We start from the raw sequence: 16,752 nt of genomic DNA, 5'->3' as shown, positions 1-16,752 counted from the left end.
GGGATTTGATTTCTAGAATGTTATTTGTCATGTTATAACTGAGTGGTTGCGAAATAGGATTGGAGAATTGGATGTCGGCACGTTGACGAGACCTATGAAACTTCCACTTTACCTTCGTGTTAAACATAACACGAAGCCTTTTCTTGATACTTATCCCTGTCTTCGACTGCCGTATACAAGAAACGGATAATCTGCTTGACCAAGTAACTTCACTAGGAGAGGATAATGACACTAAATTCTGTTTTACTTGCACATGACGTTTGGCGACTACTTGGAGTCTTCCACTATCCTATGGCATGTAAGGCTTTGAAACAATACCTCGAAACGCAGCGTTTCTCTGCGTAATCAATGGCAGATAACGTCACCACATCCTTGGCTTCGCCCTTTGGTAATTTTCTATTTTAACTAAGTGCAAGTCCTGCTCTATAACCAACTATTAGTGACGCCCATGCCTAGAATATTGATCATTTAAGTTTAAAACCCCATTTCCAAATTTTATTTGACCTATATTTATCGTTCTCATTTCGGTTTTAACAAAACCATTCACCCTATACATGAACGGAAGGCACGGTTGTGCTCCTACACAAAGTTATGCCTCAATTTGACAATCTGCGTAGCAGACGCAGAGCCGAATTCTCGTCCTGAAACACCTCTTCATCTTCACAGCCAGAGAAGCCTTTCAAACTCAATAACGCCCGGATTGCGACTGGAAGCAAGTAACAACAAGTGCAACGCATTCAGTAAAGGAATACCGCCAGCACAGGTTCTCCGATAAGCGAAAACAAAGAATGCTGTGCCTCTGTTCACTCAATAGATAAAAAACGAAGACACTACGTTACCTGTAATGCTTTTTAATTTGATTCATGGTGCAGTTGGAAAGCTTGTACTTATCAGTGCCAAGTAGAATTTCATTTGACATCAGGTATCCCTGACTAGGAGGACAGCCTTTCGCTGGACCGTCCCCATCATGACTTGACCCTAGTCTATAAAACAACGTGACATAATACACTGATTAGCGGGCAATAAAATAGTCAGCAGTGTACTTTCTGAAACAGGAAGTGGCGACCAAGAACGTGACGCCAACCAGAAACACTCATATCTAAAAAAATCATGGGTGGTCACGCAACATACAAGTTTCGTGTGCAAAATGAATATACAACTGCAGCTGTTGAAATCGCGGTTATTGTCACACCCACAATCCTACGTGTGATGAGCGGGCAACACTGCAGGGAGGCGGGCAAATATTCTGCGTGCGCTGAATTGTTTCGTTTATTTTTCGGGTGCGAGGGGAAGAAATAAAAACTCGTCGTAACGTAATGTTGCTTTTCTGTGAGCCTGTTTTGCTTGCATGTGCTATGTGCAGTTTAGCGGCGGCAGTGCCACACGGGCCATGACGAACGCGACTGTGAAGGGCTTCGGATAATTTGAGCCATCGGGTTCTTTTTCTTGCGTTGATATTGCACAATGAACAGGCATTTTGTATTTCACTTTGATCAAAATACGTGTGCTTGGCCAGGACAGAACTCGTTGCCTTTGGGTCAGAAACCGAAACCTGAAGCTACTAAGCTGCTACAAGGTGAATTCGCACATTATAAGTCCCCACTTTTATGACAGGGATGTTAGCAAACTGCAACCGGATTCATGTCCTGGCGTCCAGTGTGTTTTGTGTACAAATCTGCTTACAAACCAACCGAATTTTGCAGCCAATGACACCCGGAAAACTGCTGGCTGCTGCTGTAGTTCATTAGCATATTATATTTCTGTTTTGTGCCCTCGTATTAACAAAGTATGTGTGGCGAAGATTCCTTACAACTATAATAGTGCCAAAAGTTCGCAATCTTTTTCCTAATTCTATCCCATGGCATAGGTGACTTCTTTTCAAACATCCATCCGGATATGTTGACTGACAAGGCATGCGTAATATTACGCTGCAGAATGTATATTGGAATTGCGTTGAGCATGCAGCTCCATACATCTGACTGAGAAATTGTGCTGAGAGTATGAACAGTCGTGCCGGAAGGCACGCAGCTATAAGGAACTATGTCTGGTAGTGAAAAGGATACACCATGGCTTGCAAAGGAGCAGTTATGTTAGAGCGAAAACAAGCGGTCCTGTTTGGTGCTGCGTGCCCACTGGCGGGATAGAGATGCAGGCGCTTGAGAGAGTGGAAGTAGGCACACACAACCTTGACGGACGCATAGTGAACCTGGAAACGTCACGTGGTGCTGTTCTGCTCTGGCTTAAAAAGAGCCTGGGGCAAAGCGCAACGAACTAGTGTCCTGCAATTGTAACTGTTCTTGAGTTTTCAGCAGTGCTGATGCGAAGCATGTGTAGTACGTGGCGGATTTGCAGGCAATTTTCGGCCGCGTTGAAAGCTGCAAAAAGCTGCTTGTGAGGGCACTGCTTGGTTCCTGAGCGGATACAGCGGGATTCAGAACCTAGGAGCTTTCTGGGGGCCACAGTGACAAGCAGCAGCTTTTTCCGCCTTGCGAAGACTCTTACTGGTTATGTAGTGAAGAATATTGTGAACATCTGGCGATATTCCTACCTAGAAAGCACCCGAAGATGTGTGCTGGCTAGCTTGGGGAAGTACATCAAGTATACGAGTCGGCTTGTTTAACGGTGAGGGTACATTGAGGCCCTGGTCCTGACTCTGATGACTCCAGGAAGAGCAGCTGAGGAGCTGGTGCGCACGAAGCTGAGAATTTCATAACGGCGACATTGATGATGATCATGATGATAATGGAGAATTTGATGAGCCTTGTTAAAGGCGACAGGCATGTACCGTGCTTGGAGGGGCTCAGTGCAGCAGCCTTAAGGTAGTTGAAGAGGGTCGAGCTCGCAGGTGAACAATCAAGGTTTGTAGAAGTTCGGGCTGAAGCAAACTAATGAGGACTTGGAGGTTGACAGCTTGGTTTGTTGGCCACACAGGAACAAGGTGGACTCGAACTTTTGTAACCACGTGCCGACACCACTTGATGGGAGGAAGAGAAACAGCCGATCAACTCAGGCCTGGCCTCGATCCCCATCTCATCGTAAAGCAGGGAGAAGGCTGTGTGCTCTCGGCTCGATTATTGCAGAGTGGTGGCCAGCGTAGCAGCACAACTTTGTTGCCTGGCCGTTCCCGACGTTAGGTAAGACACGTGAGCTGGCGACATACACGGTAAATCGCCGAAGACGAAGTGGTGTTTTGGGATCATGTTCGGACACAAATTTCGGCTGCAGTGGGACTGACGTTCTGAAAAAAGTAACGGTTCTTCAGAGGCAGACGAACAATATATGATAGCGGCGACATTGTACTTCAAGCTAACGTTTAATAATTCAGTGACACTCTCTGAGGGGCAACTCGAAAAAAATAAACGAAAATTAAAACAGCGAGAAAAATACAAGTATCTACAGCGAGCATTTCAGCCAGCTTTGATGTTTGCCAGAAAGCACTGAAACTTATTCATATAACTACACTTCCTTCTCCCGAAAATTCATCTCGGAAAAACACTTTCGGTAACATTTCGTTAATAGTTAATCGGATGCAATATTATAGTTCCAGGACTTTTTTTTTCAACTTACAAATGCGCCAGCTCGTGGGCTAACGTTGTGACAGCAGTGTAGGTGCGCGGCAGGTCGTATATTATCGCAACTCTCTTGTCAGTGCAAACGTTCCCCTGTTGCGTGACACCTGAAACGTATGTTCAAAAAGTTAAATGTAGCAGTTCAGTACAGTAATTCACGGTGAACTTGCCGGTTCAAGTTTTCGAAGACACCAGTAACGTTGAACCTGCGACATTTTTTTCTTTTTTGTAATATACAAGGCGAATTTAACCTGAACCACCTTTTAGGGTTTACTTTGGTCGTAGTTTGCCACAGAATGCTATATGAACCTTAAAAGGTTTATTCATAGAGATTACCGGTCATGGTTTCTAGTTTGTCGATTGCCTTGTAGCGGTCACTTTAACACACATACCACCTTTGCGGGTACCTACAAAGATCTCTTTGATTCCCTAGCCTTCAAAAAATTGCTAAGTGGCAGTGCCGCAAGGCCCTTCAGCACGGCCGCGGTGAACGAGGAGGACGCGCTTATGAGCAGGTACGCCCTTCACTACTATATTATTGGACAGAAATTTTGAATATTGGAAAACTGTAAGGTACTGCTATAGGTACAGAAATATTGAAAGTAATGGTTCACGCTTCTGATATATAGCAAAATGTTTTTTCTATAGTGTTTCCGTAGCGATGCCATATAAAACAAAGGGGGAACGCTTTTGGCGGTAACAGAAACCTTAATGTTAAAACAACTCAAGCCTGCAGCTGGGAGATCTGTGGATATATTTATTGTTGTAGTGAAATCTTACGGTATATGAAAAGCTTGCGCTCATAAACTCTTTCCAGTTCAAAAATGCTTTTGTCCAGAATTTTGGGTAAGATTGATGAACACAAACACTCTAGTCTGCCGCCAGGCATACAATTCTTATTTAGCCCCAGCCTTAGGAGAAAAATATCAGGACAATGTCCCCGACGAAAGAATATGCTGTAGCTGTCGAAGACCGGCCACCGTTATCCATATCATTTCTAGATGCCAATCACATCCGGAGAAGAGCAGAAGAAGGGTACAGAACTAGCTACTGCCGGCCGCTTGGCCAGGTACAAAGACTATGCTCTTCCAGCGATATATGACACCATGGCCGTCCATGTGCTCTTGGCTAAGTTGGCAAATTTGAGGCGCAAGGCCGGACAATGAAATTGTGTGAGCCGTGGCGGTGGCTCAGTGGTTATGGTGCTCGGCTGCTGACCCGAAAGACGCGGGTTCGATCCCGGCCGCGGCGGTTGAATTTCTTTGGAGGAGAAATTCTAGAGGCCCGTGTACTGTGCGATGTCGGAGTATGTTAAAGAACCCCAGGTGGTCGAAATTTCCGGAGCCCTCCACTCCGGCGTCCCTCATAGCCTTAGTCGCTTTGGGACGTTAAACCCCATAAACCAAACCAACGAAACCACCTAAATTGTGCGACAGTCTGCGGCGGCCGAGTCATCACCACTGTTGGCCTGCCTGACAAGGCTAACGCCCCACGCCCTCAGACATGCGTCGAGCAAGGTGCACTTGTCTGCATATATATATATATATATATATATATATATATATATATATATATATATATATATATATATATATATATATATACACACACACCAGATTTGAAGTCCTTCAGGTATCAAGCTTTCTTCATACAAGGAATAGCTATCAATTAAAAACACCCCAAAGAGTAAAGAATTGAGAAATTGGAAATGTTATGAGTAATGTTACAGCAACACCGAAACAAAAAAATTAAGAAAATACAATTTTGTAAAGGCTCCTAATAAAACCTTAGGAAACCCCCTTAGATATTCCGTCAACACCAATAAATTTTATATTACAATATTAACGAAGGAAACTAGTAACTGCACTTAATAAAGATTCTTAAACAGCACATGAGCAGCCAACAATCCCATAAACGCTTACTCCCAGGTCCGCTTTTCGTGAAAGCAAAACCATAGAACTGAAGCCGAGTCTCTAAAAATAAGAAAATCTCTTTTTGTCATAAAGAAATGCGATTAAAATTAGCTCGCAGGAGGTTTACGATTATGTATGCAACACTTATTCGGTTATGTGTAAAAAAATGCCCGCCAAACATGCACCGACCTTGTGAGATCCCAACAGGCACGCATTGGTTACCATTCTCAAGTGCAGATGTCTAACGATATATCTTACTTTACAGCTTCTTTAGTATCTACCACATTCTAGAGGTCTCTCCAAACTGTCGTTTATATTTTTTTTCATTCAGACATATGAACAATTTAAGACTGATTGAAACCAAGGAAAGCGCAGGGAAGTTTTTTTAACTTGTCTTTTTCATCACCGGGAAATTTTTGGTTAATACGGTTTCACCTTTAAAAAACGATTCGAAGTAGGATAGTTAAAACTAAATGTCAATAAATTAACTAACTTCTCCACTAGGTTTGAAATTTGAGTACATGGCCGATTTTCCAGCGGTTAACAGGAAAATTTAAATACTCCTCAATATTTTCTTCGTTTCTGTTGCTCTTGAGTTGCTTTATATGTATGCCGCACAAGTCCCTTACTTCCTACAGTTCCCTCTAAGCCCAACCAGGGCTTCGTTTCTGGCAGCCATCATAGCACAGGAATCAGAAGAGGATTCTTGCCTAGCTGCCGTGCTCATGGTTCGATCACGCTGCACGTAGCAATGGCGTATAAGGTAGGTTCCACATCCAACGCTATAGTTGGGGGTGACGCTGGTTCGTGGGTCGCAAAGGCGGAGTAGTGTTGTCTTTTCTTCTAGCTTGTATTAAATCTTTAACACGAAAACTTACTACACTGTCTCGCATTATCCGCACTGAAAATAAGAGAAGTATTCCCCAATGCATAAATTCGTTTTAATGAGAGCTGGCTTTGTTCCTAACGAGAGCCTCATTTTTCTACACTTGTCTCTTCCTCGCTTGATTGCACGTTGAGAATATTTTTTTTTTTAAATCATCACTTACCATTGGCGTTTCCTGGTTTTTTTCCTTGACGGATAGCGATTTTGGCCCTGGAAATTAATAGAATCATAAGGCTATATGAATTCGTGATTTCCTCATTAGGCATATTTTTCTGGTGGGCGCCATGCACACCGCTGCGCGATTTGTGGAAACATGGGTTGGTTCGTTAGATGGGTTTTTAGAAGCTTACCATTTTTTTTTGTTGATAGGTTTTTAGAAGCTCATAATGTGTGACCATTTCTCCTCAGAGGAATGAAAGTCTGAACTCTGAACTTCTATAATACCTCGGTCTCGCTCTATCCCTCTTATGGACGATCGTTTTTAGTATTTCGAATCGATGACTGGGTCTCTGCAGAAAGCGGCTGAAACTTTTGAACAATATTTGTTATGTTTGTTTGATGGCCGTTCATGGAATGACAGTTTTCACGGTGGCAGCGAATAGTTAATTTTCTTAATTTCATTTCTTGTCTCCTCAGGACTTAAGACATCATATTCAACGAGGCTGCAGTTCATGTAAGTCGAGTCACAACAGAAAGTCTCGCTCAGTGAAGCACAAATACAACAAAATATAAAAACGAAAAAAGGTGAGACAATGGGAACGAAAAACACAGCAAATGAGAACCTAGAATGGCCGCATGGGAGCAAGCTCAGTTCGTTCTGAAAGTATGTGTCAAGTTATGTTGGTCGGAATATTTGTTAACAAAGTGCTAGGGGATGTCAACAGGAATTTATTTGGTGGTGATTACTTGGATATCTGACGTATGTTTGAGCATTCCTGTCGGTTAACATCTCGAAAAAAGAAACCCTTCGCAGCTAAAGTGCGGCTCATTATACCGGCTTCGGTGTGGCGGAGTTGAAACGGCTGGCCGTTCTAAACGATGGTTTTAACAGTTATTGTCCTCAGGCTAAGTTCGAGAAGAAGCTAGCACGGACGAAACAGCGAAGATTGTTGTTGTGACACAAATGTCTGTAAGGAGACGGCGCGTTTACCCGTGGTGACTCTGGTCTATTTTCAGTAATATGCAGAGATAGATTGAACAGCTCTATATTCGAAGCCATCAAGTTCGATGGTCAGGTTAGTTTGATATCGATGTCTACTGGAAAGAGTGTATCGAAGTCTTGTACGGCCGAATGTTTGCTGAACAAACGACGATTTTATTATTCGTCGGCCAAACCTCAACGCACGTTGAGCATTGGAAGAATTAGCTCGAATAGCGTTTCCAGTGATAACCTTGGCGAGAAGAGTAATTGAAGGTTTATATAAGACTATACCTGGGCAAGTACGACAGTGCTAATCCTGCAGGTTTTATGAAAATACGAAATTGTTATGAAAGTCAAGCATGAAAGGTTGTAAATGCGCTTGGGAGTTAGCAATGTGAGGATACTTATCTTTTTTGCTTTTCTGCCTCATTCGGTTTCCTCGCACACTGCTCGCCGTCACAGCATGTGGCGCAAGATGGATCTTATTCTTTGTCCCTTTTCCTTTTTGGCGTTTTTCTTTTCCGCCTTAGCACCGTCCCCCATCCATCGTTCTTCGGACCCTGCCTTTGCTTGTTTTTTTTTCCTTTACACGTCGAACACAAGTTGAGGTGACAGCGTCTTAAGAAGGGTAGGAGGAACCCAGTAACATTACTCCTGAGAAAGGAGAGGCTTTGCAGAAAACGTTAGCTCGAAAAAGACCTCCACCTAAATGAAGCGTTTCTCAACCTTCTATTGTACCTCAGCAAACAAGTACACTCAGTTGCGTTTCCCACACACACACACACACACACACACACACACACACACACACACACACACACACACACACACACACACACACACACACACACACACACACACACACACACACACACACACACACACACACACACACACACACACACACACACACACACACACACACACACACACACACACACACACACACACACACACACACACACACACACACACACACACACACACACACACACACACACACACACACACACACACACACACACACACACACACACACACACACACACACATATATATATATATATATATATATATATATATATATATATATAAGCAAAGAAGGGAAGGGGAATGAGGGGCTCGTTATAAACATGAAGGAAGCCAACAGCCACAGAAACCAAGGGGCACAGGGGATTTTTTTTTATTTATTTATTTATTTTGTGGTGTTAATCAATTTGGAATATTGCTGAATATGTTATCGCTTAAAGCTAATTGATTAGAAAAGCAGAAGAAAAAACAACCACCTGCCGCCGCTGGGATCCGAACCCACGACCTCCGAATTACGCGTCCGGTGCTCTACCTCTGAGCTATGGCGACGGCTGTCAAATCTTCTGCTTTCGGGGGTATTTATGTTTACAAGTAACCTAACCTTGAGAGTGTTCATCAGCGCCACCCACGTTCATAAGCGGCGGACGTAGAACGCCCTGAGTTACCGCAGGTGTGACGTAGAACGTCATCGAACGGAGAGGGTGGAAGCTGCGTGAGAACCCTCTTACGCTTCCTATGGCTTCAAGGCTGCCAGAACCGAGGCCCTCGCTAAGCAATTAAGCAAAAAAGCAGGCTCGGATCCCACCGGCGGCAGGTGGTTGTTTTTTCTTCTGCTTTTCTAATCAATTAGCTTTAAGCGATAACATAATCAGCAATATTCCAAATTGATCAACACCACAAAATAAATAAATAAATAAATAAAAACCCTGTGCCCCTTGGTTTCTGTGGCTGTTGGCTTCTTTCATATATATATATATATATATATATATATATATATATATATATATATATATATATATATATATATATATAGGGCGCTCGACTGCTGACCTGAAAGACGCGGGTTCGATCCCGGCCGCGGCGGTCGAATTTCGATGGAGGAAAAATTCTAGAGGCCTGTGCCCTGTGCGATATCAGTGCACGTTAAAGAACCCCAGGTGGTCGAAATTTCCGGAGCCCTTCACTACGGCGTCCCTCATAGCCTGAGTCGTCTTGGGACGTTAAACGCCCATAAGCCCATAAACACTTACATCTACATATGGTATTCAGCAGAAGTCCCAATGGGCCAGCACTATCCGTAATTTCAGATGACCTTATCAATTTCTTCCATTTAGTGAAGGAAAAGTTCCTTGCAGTAACGTTTTGTACATCACTTTTCTGGGACCGTCTCAAAAGTTCTAGGCTCTATGCATTCTTAACTGCGGCGCACTTTGCAAAATACATTGCGTTAATTCCCCTGGGTACGCTACATAATAAGTACAATCGCGCCGAAGCAAGCAGTACACTGTTATCGGATTTTCCTCATGCGCTGTTGAAAAGCAGTTATGTTGATGCCCCCAAGGACAGAAAACAGCGGCCGATGTAGGAGTCCGGCCGGCTTTTCATAATGTATGGTGCACCATGTCATGCTTCACAGCTTTCTTTTTCACCAAACTGAGCAGACTCGGCTCCCGCAAACAGCCGCCGATATCTAGCCTCCACGAGTCCACCACTAGCATTGTTGCTCTATCGCTGCATACTGCTAGGCGGCTGCGATTTTCCATGCATTCTAGAAGTCGTGGTCGAGAAAAGTTCCTGACAATAAGGGATCGAAAGTTTGACATGTGCTCGCCAGACGCCAGCCGGACGCCAGCGTCTAATCACTGCAGGCAGCGCCTTGCATAAAAGTGGAGTTCGCACGCTTTGGACCGTAGAGTGCGAACATGCGCTATAAGATCCTAATCGTAAGCCCGGAATCCTGCCCAAGCAATGCACCTGCTTTGTGCGATTAAAGGGATCCCTTCGAAACAATATATCGTGTCTCACGTAACCGCACTCATTCACGTCGAAAACCACATCCACGCATATCGAAATGAACGCTGAATCGCAACTTGAAGACCCCAAAATAGCGCTAAGGTATGTAGTAGACGGAAACTTGCTTTGATAAAATCTTGTAGACCCTTTTGCTAACAGAAATTTTGTCATCGGACCGCCGATGGGCGTCTGCGGTTCTCCAAGCGGCTGTAGGCTGCCCGTTAGGCCCAGAAGTGCACATTTTTTTCATAAGCCCCAGCGCGGCTGCTAGTGGAGCTGCAGTGGCTCAAAAAAGTCCTTTCATGGACGACAACGGAACACAAGTGTTGCCAACGTCTCCTTCGAGTCGTTCTATTTTTTGAGGGCATAAGGCAGCCTTATAAAGGTAGACTCAGTGCCACGCTAGTCTGCCCCTGTCTAGTGTGCAGTTTTGTTTTGCGAAATTAAGCATTAAGCCACCGTTTGCTCCGAAACTGAAGGACATGTATTCAGTCTTCATAGAATGATTTAGAAAGGAAGGAACATATTGGGTTCTGAGCTAATGAAGTAAAAAGCGCAGCTTTGCCTTTCCAGATTTCTTACCTTGAAACCATAACAATGGCATCGCAGATTTCAAAGCAGCCTTGATTGATCAGATATCGAATAGTTAGAAGTGTTTTGGGGCCATTCACAAGCCTATTGACGTAGTGAATAACCGTGGTGTCCTGCCATAAGGAAAATAAATTAATATAAGTTTTTTGGGGGTGACACAAAGAACCCTTTCTTCTTGAATTGTGCTTGTGAAACAAAAACACATGCAGGGGTGCATGCTGTCAACAATTGCTCAATTTACGGATGAAACTGGCATCCTTATGCTAAACAGACAACCTTCTCTGTAAATCATGGAGCTTAGTTTTGGTGTCCCCAACAAGCTATCTCCTTTATGTTAAAAAGGCCACTTTTGCAAATAATTGTGAACAGTATATTTCGGCACTGGGCTTTGGTGGCACTCACTTAAAGCAGTGTCTTTCTGACTTTTTCTACTTGAAAAATTTGGAGCCCATAGAATAAGTTACCGGGTTAAGTTTCAATAAACACTGATGTTCCCTATTCATTGCATAAACTGAAAATATCTTCATCAGTGCTGGGATTTCCGCATGCCCTTTTCTTACGTTTTGCGAATGTATTTCAAATAGTCATCTCAAATATAAAACAAATTACCGTCGCAAATTCTTCGTCAGAGATTGGAAAAAAAAATCTGACAATCTGTATTTACACCTCCCTAGCCTGACGGCGAAATTAATTAGTTGGCAATGCATTTTGTGAAAAGAAACAGCGCAGAACAAATCCAATTAGAGAAGTAAAACTGCAACCTTGCGTTATTCATAAGACAGGCAAAATATTAGACAATTCTTGCACAGGGCACTGAGGCGACTCGCACGCATAAAAAAAAGCAAGCCACCCTGGCAATAATACAATTTTGGTGATTGCAGATTTCATCATTACGCTATATAATGTCTCCCTTAGTTTTCAACGGTCCGCCTTGCTTACCCATTTATATACATATTTGTAAACACGAAGATATCTGAAACGACCCATACCGGGTGATCTTTGGCCCATAGACCCCCAAAAGATGTTCTTGAAAGCAACGGTGCTGCCACAGCCTTCGAAATCAAGGGCTAAATGCAATGAGAGGGGCTATTGAGGTGAACTGACATGTTTTCACTGACGCTCGTTCACGCATGTGAGTGCCTGCGCCAAAAAAAAACGACTGTTTTCTTGGGACCACAGTACAGAAATAGCTACCGGGGTCTTTTTAAATTGCGGAGCCACAAAAGTAACTGCCATTATTAACAACCTTGTGAATCTTCATCACCTTCAGTTTTAGTACGCCCACTGCAGCACTAAGGACTATGCAATATCTCTAAAGTAACAGTGTCCTGAGCCAGGCCTGCTGCGAGCCCGACATTAGGTGTCCTGCGTCGGAGTGGGTGGCGGCCAGTGCCATCGCAACTCCCTCCAGCATTAGCGCGTCTCTACTTTTTGCCGAGAGTCCGTTCACCTGTTTTCCCTCGTGCACCACCGCAGTGGTGCAGATGCCCTCCTCGGTTGGACCCGCTGCATCCACGTAGTATATGCCTGTCTTAGTTCTGTAATAATTTGGAATAAATTTTACCCTGGCTTCACGCCTCCCCTGATTATGCTCCCAATTCATATTTTTATGAGCGGCCAGCTGTGAAAATCTTTTTCCATTCCTCGGAGATGTTAGGTGAGGGAAAGCAGCGCGAGATTGAGGTAACGAAGGACTTGTCGGCCGGCAACAACGTGGCAATTTGCCTTGTTCTGTGGGCAAAAATCAGCCCATCCACCGAGTTGTGAACACCAGGCTAGAGCAGGCGCGCAGTAGACGACTTGGCACAAACGCGGGTTAATTACATCGTAGTCGAAATCAAGAGGAAGAAATGGGCTTGGGTAGGGCATGTAATGCGAAGGAAAGATAACCTGTGGTCCCAAAGGATAACGCAGTGATTCCAAGAGGAGGCAAGAGTAACAGGGGGCGGCAGAAAGTTACGCGGGCTTATGAGGACAAGTTTGCAGAGATATGGAGGCCGCAACTGGCAAAGGACAGGGTAAATTGCAGAGACATGGGAGAGGCCTTTGCCCTGCAGTGGGCGTAGTCAGGCTGAAGATGATGATGATAATGATATGCAGGGCATCTGATCTAAATAAAAGTGCACAATTTTTTCAAGTCGGCTTTTTGAGTTAGAAGAGCGCTTTCTCGGAATAGCATTGTCAGCGGAACAGTACATCAGAATACAGCTTAGGCGTACTAAGTAGCAGACTGGTTAACTAGCAACGAATAGTTGACTTCTTAACTATTACAGTTAGACTCCTTAATTATTAAGACGCGTGTAGCCCACAGTAATAGTATCGACAACAGTTTCTAGAATTTCGAAAACACCGTCCATTTGTAAAAACAGTTAAGGCTATTACAACACATGACGTTGAAACTTTACTGTATTTATCTTTCTAATGATCTGAAACTTTTCCTATCTTGAGCGGTAGCACTATAGCTATCACGTCCGCGCCTTCGAAACGTTGGACCCTAAGGTTGAAGTGTGTTTAGAAGTATGCGCCAGTGCGCAATAAGAAGAATCTCTTTGCGAGCAAAGGCTCCGTTCCATTTGAATCGTTCCAGGACCTTTTGTATTTTCATTTATGGAGAGGACACTAGCCGTCGAAAAAGCGACAAGCTACAGTCAGCAACCCCGCATAAGTATACGCAACCTCATGTGCCGGGCCTGCACATGAGCAGCATTTAGAGCAAATTCTATCTGGCAATGGGGGATTAAGAAAAGGACGCCGCAAAAAGCACTTCTTGCTGCACGGATGATAATGTTGTCTGGTACAAAATATATTATATACTCATTGTTGTAAACGCAGTCAGGGAAGTTTATTCTGTTCAAGCTGTGGAAGCGAAGTTAAGCTAGTGTCTAGCTTCTGGACGTTGATTTAACTTGACTCATCTATGCGAGAAAGAAGAAATTTGATATTTCGAATCCAGCCATTCGCGAATTGCTGGTAATTGCCGTTGAGCTAGGATAAAGTCGTGCGTGCATGTGGTCGGCAGCAGCAATCGCGTGCGATACCACCATTGTAGAGGATCTCCGAGATCATCTCTGATAATACTGGCGTACTCCTGTCACCGACTGATTGAGTGTTCGAACATAAACACTAAAAGACTGTCTAGAGTAACCACAAGGAAGGCAGGGACCATTATCAATACTGCCCCTTGTTGCGGGCCCTTATAATAGTGAGCATATTCAATCTGCAAAAATAAAATAATTAAACGGCAGTACTAGGAATGCATTCATGTGCTATTGTGCACAATGTGCAGTACGTGCAGAGTGAGGTTACCGTGGTTTATTTTAACTCTCTCTCTCTTGTGAAAGTGAGGGTGACAGCGAGCATACAATTTCACTGAGCCTTTCCTGTTTCATCCGGCTGTACCACTTTTCAGAGCACACAGAGCTTCTTTATAAAAATAAGGATAAAACGTATAGAAAGCCTTCCTCATCAATATAGAGGCAGACGAAATGGCAAGTCATTGTAAATATCATTCCTTATTCAGCTGGATTGGCTTCAACGGACATTTACGAGAAACATTCAAACAATTCTCCTGAGTCATCTAGAAGGTACATGCGCTCATAGACTAATATTGTACCCTTTGTACTTCTAAGTATGTACTTACATTCCATACGGTCAGCCCGTTAAGTTGGAATCTTATTTCTGGGTCTTTCATATCTTCGTATATTAGATTAACCTGCACGAAAAGGAAGCAACAAAATTTGTTTGCTGACCGCAGCGTTCCACACTCGCAATGAAATAATGGAGTATTTCTCGGCTCCTTATTAAGGCTGCATTAGATGTCAAGGGAGTTTATTACGAGCGCTATCATTTCCGGTATAGGTACTCAAACAGGACGGAATTGGAAATCGGCAACAGTTATGCACCTCTAAGGAATGGAATTTTTATGGGTTCTAAAAAATTACTATTCCTTGCGTCCCTTTTTGGACTTACATGCACGCTGAAAAAAGAAAGAGTACAATTATAGATACAAGTAAAACCATAGAGAAAGGCTCATAGCATGCAGCTCTTAGGTGTGCATGCAGTTGAGTATAAAATCATTTTATAGCTTCCAATACTGCAAGATTTCTGAAAAACGGTTTTGAATTCGCTTCAAAATTCAAGCAAAAGTAAAAGGCTTCCAGCTAAGAAGTGTACGTCCGATTTACCATCCAAAGATTAAAAACTACACTTTCGTTCAGCAGCGGTGTTCTAACGAATTTCAGTGGGAAATTCAAAAAGCCACAAAAATCTGTTTGTTTTCGGCAGGGGACAGCAGGGAACACCAGGGGGAGAGCGGACTAACATAAAACGAAGACACGTAGGCTGCGCCGTTACCACGACTGCTGTTAATTTGTGACAATAGCCTTGGTCGGTTAATGCGACCTTGGTACTCTGTTTTAAACTTGGCTCCTCGGCCTGTAGGGCTGGCTGTAGGCTAGATCCTGCTGTGCGTGGGCGGGACAGAACTTTCGAAAACATACCATTTCAGGTCTCTAAATTGGTTTCGGCTGCATTGTTGGCATGGATTAAAAACCATCTCCATTGTCGTACGGCATGCGTATGATCAATAAGCATAAAATATTTACACCTTTGCACTAAAGTTCGAAAAAGTATCGCAAATAAAATCTGTCTCTAAAAAGTCAGTTGTGGATCACTTCATACGTAACGGCTTAAGAGAAGGTAGCGCATACTAAAGAATGCAGCGCAGAAGCAATACTGGCGAGACAGGGAAAGGACGCAAACACAGTCGCTGGATAACAACGGCGTTCCTTTCCTCGGCTATGGTACACTAACAGGGATGATAAGCTGAGCTTAGATATCATTTGTAGTGCAAAGACTCACAAGCCCGACTGCTCGCTACGGGTTATGGTGCCTGAGAACGAGACATGTCAGAATAATCTTGCAATGTTTCCACAAACCCATCTTAGTCTGCTCACCTTTGACAATCCTTTTTAGGTGAACGGTTTCGAGCACGCAATTCAGTACCTAAGGGACATCTACGCTGACGTTTTTTGGCCCTTTCTCACGACATAAAGAGACTTGTGTTCTATTCCACATGAAGAATTGTTGAACACCGCTAGAGATTCCAACGAGGTTCATGGAGATTTTCGGTTTTAAAATGCGTCAGATGAGGCAGTGAGCAGCTTCATAGAGTTGCTCTGAATTTCCTAGAGCTTCACCTTTGCGGATTTCGAAGGCCGTATCGTCTTACAATGTAATAAAATTCGCACTGGCTCGTGTGTCGCGTGGATCTGGAAAGACATATACGTGGCAGTCCGTTGTCATAACCTAGTCAATTAATGAGCCTTGTTTCGATACCCACAGTGTTTCGGTTTGCAGATAACTTTATCGTAATCCTGAACTGCAACGAAGATTGTTTCAATGCACGAGTGTTCGAAGATGTAGCCAATTTCTGACTGCCTTGAACCGTTAATAGTAGCTCACGATTGCACTGTTAACCGCAACATTAGATTATTCGACTTGCGTCTGTACTCTGGCCCCGCCCACACACGCTGATTATGTGATTCAAGGGGTTACAAGCTAGACTCTTCATATTGCTACGTGGCCAACCGAAGAATGAGGCACGATGAACGATGGCAAAGAGATGACTTAATGGCCTCTGGCCTAGCGCGAGCACTCCGTCTCGCGCCACTGCCAGCTTCGTCTTCGTCACACTTCCTGGGGCCACCGAGCGATTGTGCCGATGGTGATGGCCTTGAGATAGGGGTTGAACAGTAACGAGAACGTGTTGGTGACGCGCCGGCCGCCACAATGACAGTGATGAGAGAGTGAGTCAGGGCCACGAAGGTT

At 43.8% G+C, this 16,752-nt stretch overlaps 1 pseudogene; it reads right to left on the bottom strand.

The window, feature by feature from the left end:
* Positions 1 to 596: 596 nt before the first annotated feature.
* The window catches only part of LOC149329783 (uncharacterized), a 31,026-nt pseudogene continuing 14,870 nt past the window's right edge, over positions 597 to 16,752 (bottom strand).

Source organism: Amblyomma mixtum, chromosome 9 (assembly GCF_055824585.1).
Source record: "Amblyomma mixtum isolate Tamu chromosome 9, ASM5582458v1, whole genome shotgun sequence".
NCBI classification, from domain to species: domain Eukaryota; kingdom Metazoa; phylum Arthropoda; class Arachnida; order Ixodida; family Ixodidae; genus Amblyomma; species Amblyomma mixtum.
The sequence above is the reverse complement of the archived record's forward strand: the minus strand, read 5'-3'. Positions and strand labels throughout refer to the sequence as shown.